Genomic DNA, 10,784 nt, shown 5'->3' with positions numbered 1-10,784 from the left:
AGCAGCTTGCTGTCATTATTATTTTTATGTTTCCAGTATCTAGGACAGAGTTGGCACTCAGAAATGTGTGTTGAGAGGGGAGGAGGAGAAAGAATAACAATCACTGGCTATTCAAGTTTTCCTGATTAAAGTCGCCTCCATCTGCAAACTTCACTCCTACCTCAGGATGTAAATACAGTATGACCATCTGGTTCTGTCACTCAGCTGAAGTCCCACCTCCTCTAGGAATCCTTTGCAGTTGAGAGCCAATAGCTTCGTTCATTCCAATGTGCCTGGACCTAAAACTCTCACAATTGCTCACTCCTACTTTTCCCTGCAATTACACACATTTATCCTGATTCCTTAGCCCCCAGTTGCGATGACCCCAGGTGCATCCGTGGGGTGTATCTCTGGACTATACATATTATACTACATCTTAGCCCACTTCGCACTCCCCCACATGTATGTGCTTTCTGCATTTTCGGTGTCAGTCAGCCCTTGTTGCCACTGATTGTCAGGGCAGGGACTCTGTGTAAACCATGGAGAACAGACAGAGCCTTGGACAGCGAAATGCACCAGAATTGCTCTGTAATGGAGAGAAGGTGGAAGCAGAAGGTGGGGAGGGGACAAGATTTGCGTCTCCACTTACTTTTCACCCCAGCAGAGGCAGAAAGCAAGCCGCCTCTTTCCTGCTCTGTTGGCTACATTCCTCTCAGAGGCCAGAGGGGCAAGCCTGGACAATGCAAATGAGCTGTGGATGAGACTTAGCCAAGGGGCCTCCAAAGGGAGAGCAGAGGGGCTGGCTAGGAGGGAGTAGAAAAGGAAGGTGACTGCCTATTTCTCAGCACCTTCTTTGTTTCCTCAAGCGGAGAGCTACTTCTTTTCTCCTGAAGACACAATACCAAAGTGCAAAAGCTCCCTCTCAATAGATGCCCGAGTCCGAGAGCACTCTGCACACTGGGTGGTCCCTGAGTCTCTAGCCTTTGGTCTGATACTCAGACTCCCAGGAGTTTGTTGTGCACCCACTATGCACAGAACCCCATACAAGGCAGTGTAAAGCCTAGGCGGAACTGGAAGCTTTCACTCACAGGCTTTAGCTGTGGCATAAGAGACACACAGCAGAGAAGTGGTGATGACTGTGTGAGCATGAAAGAACAATTGAGCCTACAAGCGCCCAAAGGGGACCCATTTAGCCAGTTCCTTGCCAGCTTCCTGCTATAGATCTACTGGCTTCACTTGGCCTTACCCAGGAAAGTGTGCTGTGAAGACGTGCACGGGCACAGCGTGGCTAGGACCCCTTGCCCAGGTTAAAGTCCATTCATTCACCTGCTCAAGTGGACTGGGTCCAGGACAGCTTCTTGGTTCAGTCTCAGCCCCTACTTGTCCTTGCGTCCCCGCTTCCCTCTCCCCACGGACTCATGGTCTGTCCCCTCTTTAGGGCGGTGGTCTCCAGCAAAGTTGCCATAGGTGCCCAGTACAGATGCCCAAGACCCACAGAAATGTCTGAAAACTCCCAATCCCAATTGTGCCTCCCTCGGTGAGGCCCGCCGTTGGAGCGGAGCAGCTTGACCTTTGCTGGGAACTCAGAGCTGCCCGGGGCTGGGAATTGAATGAGAACAGAGGCAGAAGCCCTGCTGGCGTTTCTCTCTCACCCACCCCCAGCGTGTGAAAGAAAAAGCTGAAGGATCAGTGACGGGTTAAGCTCCTTATAAGGAAATGAACCTCCTCTTTCCTGTACGGCGATCGTTTTTGTGCTCCTATACGTTTCAAGGACCCTGCAAAAACTATGCCCGATAGGATTCGCCAAAACCATTCCCCCGGGGTTTGGGGGCCAACTAGGAGCCGAGGGAGAAGGGACGGGCGGGGCGGGGCGGGGCTAAGGAAGGCGACTGAGCGAAGATTTTGAGGGATGAGTCATCAAAAAGAAGCTGGGAAAGAGAGCGGAACTAGTAATCTGAGCTGGGAAGGAGACGAGCGTTCATTAGTCGCAGATCGTGTCAATCACGTCCGCTCCACAAATGACCTGAGAGCCTTCCCGGCCTCTCAGACCGGAAAAAAGGGTCTCGGTGGGCGGTCTAACGGCTTTGAAATCGGAAAAGACCGAGCGCGAGTGGCCGTCCCCGGGGTCTGATAGCACAGGCAGGCTTCTCAGAAAGATGGCGTTTGCCATCAAGGTCACATGGCCGCTTTAAGGGACTAGACGAAATACTAGCCGAGAATAATAGGGACGGCCCCCGTAGGATCCAGATTTTCAGAAGCAGGCTCAGATCAGAACATTTTCCCTATGAGACCCAGAAGCACACATTTTTGTCAGAACACACGTCCTATGAAACATCAAAACAGTATGTGAAGGGGTGGAATTTCACCGGGGCTCTTCTCTCTCAAGGAGCAGGCAATGGTCGGGGAGCCCAGGGGCCAAGGTGACTGCAGAACCAGAAGGCAGCACCTATGGTTTAACCTGGGACCGCCAATCTCACCAGATCCACGTTAGGGTAAAGGCTAGGCAACTTGGTCTAACCTCTGACCTCTCACCTGTTTTGAAAGGTTGCCTTGTACATTGCACCAGAGAAGGTCACGTACAGTTAGGCTTTAGTTGATCCAGGACAGAATGAGAAATGTGAGTTACCCCATAAACTCATTTGTTTGTATGTGCTTTTGTTCATATTCTTAGCCCTTAGTCTCCTAGCACATGTTACTTTTGAAAAGTGGCAACCCTGTTGTCACTGAACTACGGGATAAAAAGGGATTTGTTAACTTCTTGGCCTGTCCAGATAGGGGGCCTCCGCTCCTGCCGCCCTGTATTGTAGACACCAGGGAAGAGTGGGGCATGTAAAAGTAGTGATCCAAGAATGGAATCACTCCAATCTGAGTCCTTCCTTTTGCACTTAAGCCGTTTTCATGCTCCCGCCCACAATGCACACTCCAAACCGAGAGCTGGCCCGGGACTCATCAGCACTCAGAAGAGCCTGAAAAGGCAATGTCTGAAAGGGTAGCGCACAACAGAAAATAAGACTTCAAGGGTACCTGAGAATGGAGGCAGCGGTGTGTGGGGGGGGGGGGGGGCTGGAATTAGCCTTTTCACTAGCTCAGTCTTGTGCTTATTCAGCTCTGGCCATCCCAATTCAAGCCACCCCCTCAGTCTACCCTCTACTGTTGTCCCATTGTGAGGCATCCTCAGACCAATCTGCTTTTAGTTTGATTGATGGCTTTGAATCTATTCAAGAATGGAGCTTGAGGGGAAAAGGGGCCACCATGTATTCCATTCTGTGAGGCCCTGGCTCTCCCTCCCCTAGCCTTGGGGAGAGAAGGGCTGCAGGAATGCTAAGTGTGGCCTCAGGAGTGGATTTCTTTTGGGCTCATTCTAGAAGAGCTCAGGAGGAAACAAAGCTTAAACCCCAGCTCATGGAGGGAACAGACCCTTTTACTATGACTCCCTTGGCCACCCTGGGGACACACAACTATTTCTCATGGTCAAGTCTGAAAGAGAGCTTCTATCATCTGTCACAGATATTCAAGCCATCAGGAGAGTGTGTGTGAGTGAGTGGTGGGTGGAGGGGGGGGGGACATGGCAAACACAATCCTGTAGTACTTGGTGGGGGGAGGGAATACACATTCCCAAGGGTACTCTGAGGAAAAGAGAAACTTTGGTGGCAGAGGAAAGGATGGTTATGAGGCCTGGTGTAGCACTTTTCCTTTTTCTCTTGTATTTTCCCTTACCCAGACCCCAGAGTGTCCCCTAAGTGAAGGAAGCCAGCCCTATGTCTAGTAGCTGGGCAGCAGCTCGGTGCTCCAAACATGGGAAGGAGGCTGCGGCAGCAGCATGCTATATTCCATCTCTGACACCAGGTGGCACCAAATTATAACCATAACTCCAAAGAAACCAGGAAATGGACCTTGAGAGCCCTTGAACTATTTTCCTCTCCCTCCCTGCTCCCCACATGGAATTGAAGAAAAAGAAGAAGAAGCAGAAGCCTTTTGGATATGGTGGAGAACTCTGCCTCAGCAGAAACGCTTGAATCCTTGAGCTAGAGCCACTTCCGGCTAAAGATTCCTAGGATTTAAATGTGGCCTTGGTCTCTGCCCTTCCTGGAGACCTGTTTCTCAGCTGCAGATAAGGAAAAAGGTGATTTTCCTGGATTCTTTCCAGATGCCTCCACCCTGCAGAAGAGTTTTTCTCCGAGGAGGTGAGCTGAAGAATAACAGACAGGAGACCGAGGAGGCTGTGCTCAAATGCCAATCCCCATTCGGAAGGACTAAATGCTCCATTGTGGGGATGCTGCGAATGACCATGTCCACAAAGGTGGAGATGTAGCAGGCCAGCCTCATCGCCTCTTGCAGTCAGACAGGACTGCTTCCAGCACCTCAAACACACTCTTCAAATTGCCAACTCCTAGGCTCCTCCACCTCAAATGTTGTCCTCTCTCAGCCATTTCTATTTGTCGGATCGGCCCACTAGATTTCCAAGAAGCCCTCCTGGATTTCCTCCGGTCTGAAGGAACCCCCACCTCTTCTAAATTACCATAACAACTTGTGCCATTTGCCCTATTCTTTTACTTCTTAGTATAGCTATTTGGGAACAGACCTCCCCTACAAAATTGTGAGCTCCCTGGGGGGAAGGGCTACATCTTGTCTTTTTATAACATGTAGTCATAAACTTGGTAGGTACTCAATAAATAATAATAATAATAATGTCTTACATTTGGATGGTGCCTACTGTTTACAAAGCACACTGGCATCCGTTTCCCCCATTTAATCCTCAGGACAGCCCTACGAGGTTAAGTGTTCCCATCCCTATTCTACAGACGAGCAAACAGAATCAGAGAAGTGAAACAACTTTCCCGAGATCACACAGCTAGGCAGAGACAGAGATGGGTCTGAATGCAAGTTTTCTGACCCCCAATCCAGCTTTCAGCTTCCTACAGCTGAGCTGTTGGCTGGAAATTGCTTCGTGGAGACTGAAGGCAAGGGACTCATGGCGGCGACTGGGGAAAAAGAAGATCTAAAGGTCACATTCCTCTTGTTTCATTTCTGCTTCCTTCTCTCCTTGGTCCCTTGTTTCCTTTCTGCTTTCTTCTCTCCTCAGTCCCTTGTTTCCAAAGAGGATTGCAGAATGCAACCTTATTTTGTTTAAGAATGTCCTGGTGTGAGATGTCTTTGTGGATAAGAAGGGAAAATGTGGGGTGAAGACAGGACAGTAAGGTGTATTCACAGCTGGTGACTAATGGATCTTTGTCAGCCTGGAGGGAGGTCCCTGGCCTGTCCGATAATTTAAGTAACAACTCGGATCAGGACACTGATGGCATGCTGATCAAATTTGTAAATGACATGAAGCTGGATTCCAGAAGATCCCGGGATGCCATAATGAACCAGGCAAAAGAAATGTAAAGCTTCATAGTCTAGTTTGTCAAACCAAATGCTTAAGTGCAAGGTGGGGGAGATGTGACTTAATGATCTGTGTGAAAAACGTTTCAGTAGTTTGAGGTGCCTTTAAGTTCATTATTTTTTGACAGTCACTACCCCAAATGCTAATATGGGGGGCGGGGGGAGGCCAAGATGCAGGAGATCACAGCTGTGCTTTCTTCTCTGCTCTTTAGACCACAGTGGAAGGTTGTCTTCAGCCTCGGACACTACACAGGAACAGAGAGGCACTAGCAACCTAGAGCATGCACAAGAGAGAGAGACCAGGAGTGTGGGAGGATTTAAAATCATCATATATGAACTACCGGAGCTGTTTAACCTGGAGAAGGGATTGCCAGGATGGTGGCGGCAGTTCAGGAACTAGTTTTCAAATATTGGAAAGTTCATAATGTAGTAGAGGGATTCGCCTTGTTTTCCTTTGTAAGCGGGTGCCATCAGGAGCAAAAGGGCGCATGTTATGGGGAAATGTATTTTGACTCAACCCAAGGAAGAACTTTATAATAGTTTGAAATGCCCAAATATTGTGCAATGGTCTGCGTCGAAAGAACAAGATTTTCACATCACTGGAGGTATTTAAGCAGAGGCAAGATAACAATTTGGCAAGGAGGTTGCAGAAGGGAATCAAGCATCAGATCATAAGGGAGGGGAATTAGGCAACCATTATGGCTGCTTTTGACACTGTAATTTTGAGATGGGGGCGGTGCTGGAGGTGAAAATAGTCTTAGCCTTCAGAGTAGGTACCTCTTAACCTGTTATTATCTCTGCTTCTAGTTTCTCCTTCTCCAGCCTGCCCTGCACCTAGACTCCAGAAATATTTCCCTGAATACTCTACCATGAGACCTTCCAGCTCAAGTATCATAGAATCTCAGTAACCCTAGTCATCTGGTTTGGTCCTTTATCAGATGCTTCCATTGCCTTTGCATCATCCGTATGGAGTGGTTGTCCAGTCACTGCTTGATCATCTCTGGAGCTGTCTACCTTTTGGGACAGGCCATTCTAATTCCAGAGAGTACTACTAATCATTAAAAAGTTCTTCCTGGGGCGCCTGGGTGGCTCGGTCGGTTAAGCGTCTGACTTCGGCTCAGGTCACGATCTCGCAGTCCGTGAGTTCGAGCCCCGCGTCGGGCTCTGTGCTGACTGCTCAGAGCCTGGAGCCTGTTTCGGATTGTGTGTTTCCCTCTCTCTCTGCCCCTCCCCTGTTCATGCTCTGTCTCTCTCTGTCTCAAAAATAAATAAACGTTAAAAAAAAAAAAGTTCTTCCTAAGCATACCAATGCGCTTATATTAGGATGTTGAGATTAGGATCTTTTTTCTGCTGTGTTTTTAAAACTGTTGGTAATAAATTCTACAAAGACTTCAAGAGGCTGAGATCATAAGCTGAAACTTTTATTATGATTTTTTTCATTATAGAAAAGAAAGAAAAAAAACCTTCCTTATGTTGAACCAAAATCTGCTTTCCCCTGACTTTCACCCATTAGATCTCAGCACCCTTGGAGTCATACACAGAACAAATCTGCAGCTTCCTCTTCCCCCTTGAGTCCAGCAATGATTTGCTGACATTAGACAAATCTCTCTCTGGATTTGCCAGTTCCCTCGCTGCTCTCACCACTTTTTCTCTGCGTATACTTTTGTTGACATCTCCTTTGAGGTGTGATGCCTGCACTGAACAGAGCAGTGCAGAGTGGCACAAGATGATCACCTCCTTTATTGTGGACAATATACCTTCAGTAATACAACCGAAGGTCAGAATACTTTTTGTAGCAACAAAACTGTGCTTTTGACTCATCGCTCATGATGAGCGCTCATTTACTCTGAAACCCTTTAAGCCATCCCTCACATCCTACATTTGCAGTATTACATTTGGGAGTTCAAATAAATGGCTTTATATTTGTCCCTAGTAATTTTCATTTTCCTATAGTGTGTCCATTACACCAGCCTCTTGACATCTCTATGAATTCTGGTTCTGTCATCTCACCTTTTGGGTCTCTCTTTCATTACATCATTACAAAATATATGTAATTTTCAAATTTGATCTAGTGACATGAAAACAGAACCCTTTTGTGTGTAGTCATTCGACTGGCTAATAACCCGCCTAAGTTTATTTTTATCCATTCCACATTTCTCCATATTGTCCCAAGACTGTCACGAGAGGACGTTTTGTTGCACTCCAGATACATTGGAGGTATAGGATTCTCCTCATCTACGCATCTAGGCACCCTAGTGACGGAAATGAGCTGAGTGGGGAATTATTTGTTTGGCCTCCAGGCGAGGGCCGAGAGATCTTTGCTTCCTTCTTGTAAGTGCTCACCAACCGTCCTTTTAATCATTTGTTCTAGAATCTTGCCCTCGATCAATATTAAACGTATTGATCTGTAACTTGTGGGATTGATCTCTTCCCATTCCTAAGAGTGTGGAGTCACATTTGCCCATCTCTAAGCTGCAGTGTGCATCTTCTTTGCTCCCCATGGGGTTTCCTAACTTGAGGTGCAAGTCTTTGCGATGCCCTGGGCTGTTATCGACCCACACTATGAGATGGAGTTATCCAGAGCCCCTAAAGGCTCTCTTGGCCTAGACTGCCTTCAGGAGTCTCTCTGTGGTGCTGCTTTGTCCTTTCCACTCTGAAAATCCTTCTCCTTGCAGGAGAGAAGGGACAAAAGGGGAGCTGAGGGGATTCTGTTTTCTCTCTCTAAAGACATTAGCAAAAGAGTCAGGGTGTCCTATCCCGTGTCTGATGACGGTCAAACGCTTCTGCTGCTTCTGCTGTCATGAAGACCTCCACGACCTGCCTTTCCCATCTGATTCCCCACCCTTTAACTTGAACCCTCTGATTGGGTGAAGCCAGTCCCCTCACTGCTCCTCAAGCATGCCTAGATTTTCTCGTCTTCCATGCTCAGGCTGAGGCCTTTCTCCCAGTTTGGAGTGCCCGGTCTTCCAGCTGCCCACTCAAATGCCACTGGAGAAATGTCTCCAGCTACTTTAACCTTCACCATGCAACTGAAGTCACATGCTAGACTCTGCACTTCATTTTATCATAGTTCAGTTTTGTATTCCTTTTTTAAAAAACGTTTACTTATTTTCAGAGAGAGGGAGAGCATCCCAAGCAGGCTCAGCGCTGTCAGCGCAGAGCTCGATCTTCGGAACCGCGAGATCACGACCTGAGCAAAAATCAAGAGTTGGGTGCTTAACCGACTGAGCGACCCAGGCGCCCCTCAGTTTTGTATTCCTAACAGTGTACACCCCCAAAGGGGCTGTCTTCTATCCCTCACAGTATAGAAACTAGCATCGGGCCAGGTCTACAGTCCTGATAATCGTACTCACTTCCTATGGAGACTTCCACAGTGACCAACCTCTGGCCCTTCACACACACCAGTGGCTAAAATCCCAAGGTAGCTGTGTCCAGCTCCCCGAAGGACTAATCTAGAAACCAGATAAATTGAGGGATGCAGGCTGGACCCGGTCTAGGCACTAATGATTTTTGGATTGTGAAATGAAATCCAGGTACACCCTTAGCCCCCCTGCAAACAAGGGGCTGGGTTTTTAGCTGGGGCTCAGGGCTGGTAGTCAGTAATGGGGCTGAGAACACTCAAGCTATTTGGGCACAGCATTGACTGCCAATTAGATTGAAACCTTGCTGTCTTGAAGCCTACCTCTTGGAAAAGTGTGAAAGACTGACTGTAATGTATTATTGATGGGTCCGAAACACGATTGGATCTGGGTTTGCTACAGCACCTTCAGTTCTTCAGGGAGAGGCAATGTCTAAATCCTCCCCCAAATCGAGAGCCTTCTAATTTGCAGGTATGCACATGTGCGCGCGCGCACACACACACACACACACACACACACACACACACACCAGAAAAGGAGGCCCAGTTTGGTAATACCTGAGATGGAGCAGTCACAGGATCATAACAACAAAGTTTCTGAATTGACCTGAAAACTTCATGTAATCCAGCCCTCTGCTTTTAGGAAGATGAACACCAGTGCTTTCCTTAGTAAGTCATTTCATTTAGTCACTATTATAGAGGACTTACTGACTGCCTTAGCAAAATTTCTCCTCATGTCTACTGTAATCTTTTCCCTTCTGCCATTCTCAGAAAAAATGGAGAAGAGACCATCAACTCTGTCCTTATCTAGGAGTTCAATTTTTGAAGATGATAGAGCACACTTGGCACATAGTAGGTCTCCACAATTATTGAAGTTTGCCTCATCAGCTTCTTCCTTTCTAAATAATAATAATAATTTATGAAGACTTAGTCCTTTGGCACATTGGTTTTGCTCTTCTCCAGACCCTCTCCAGCTTTTCCACATATGCTGGAAATGTGTTGACCAAGGATAGACCCATTAATGCTTTAAAAGGCCAAAAAAAGAAAAAAAAATGACCATAGGAAAGGTCATATATGATTGGACTGGATCCTAGGTCTGTTTCTAACACTAACCTTGATGTTGGGCTTTTCTGGGCTCATTTCCCCAATTATGAAATAAGTGGGTTGTACTATAGTATGATTCTGAGGTGATTTCTAATTCTAAAACTCACACTCCGATTACTTCCTAGCAACTCCATGCTATATTTTTGTTATTATAAGCTAGTATTCACATTAGTTTGGGAAAGAAAAAAAGGAGGGAAAAAGGGAAGGAGGAGAGGGGCAGAAGGAGGAGGGAGGAGAAAACCAGTTCTACACTATGGACTCATTCAACTTGTGACCCATCCTGTCACTCTCCCCCCAGTTCTTTCTTTCTTTTTAACTAAAGTGTGTCCAGCCAACCATTGCCCAACTCTCTCATCCCCATGTACCATATTAGCATATTAGTTCTCAGTTTTGGTCTTGTGTTGATCCCATCTGAACATCATCCTGTCGTGTTGGTTCATCTCCCTCATTTTGTCAGGGTCACTTTGAAGAATTCTATTCCTGGTTTCTGATGTGTCAGCAACCTTGCCCAACTGTCACACTTGATGAGCAGACTCCTGGTTCAGTCCTTCAAGTCGCTGAGAATAATATGAACTACCATAATGCTAACCCTGTGGAGCCCCACTGAATCTGTCCCCCGGGGTTGACAGGGAGCTACTGATGATAACCCTGGAGAGAAATCTCTTCCAGGGGCCCCAGGGCCTTCTCCAATTTTAATTCACCGACCAGGAAACAAGTATCCCTGGGGAGGAGAGGGCCCCTGCTCTGTCAGTCACCCAAGGCCAGGGGGCATCCACATATCTGATGCTACACTGGATTCAGTCATGTATGAGAAAAAATGTCAGCATGTTAGAGGTCACACCTCTTCCTAGCCCGCAGTCTAGGATGAGGGCAGGATGGTGGTGATGGGGGCAGTGGCAGAGGCATTGGTGAGAAAGTGGGGGAGGGGGAGGAGAAGGAGGAGGAGGGGAGGAGGAGGAGG

This window comes from Acinonyx jubatus, chromosome X (genome assembly GCF_027475565.1).
Source record: "Acinonyx jubatus isolate Ajub_Pintada_27869175 chromosome X, VMU_Ajub_asm_v1.0, whole genome shotgun sequence".
Lineage (NCBI taxonomy): Eukaryota > Metazoa > Chordata > Mammalia > Carnivora > Felidae > Acinonyx > Acinonyx jubatus.
This window is presented reverse-complemented; position numbering follows the sequence as displayed.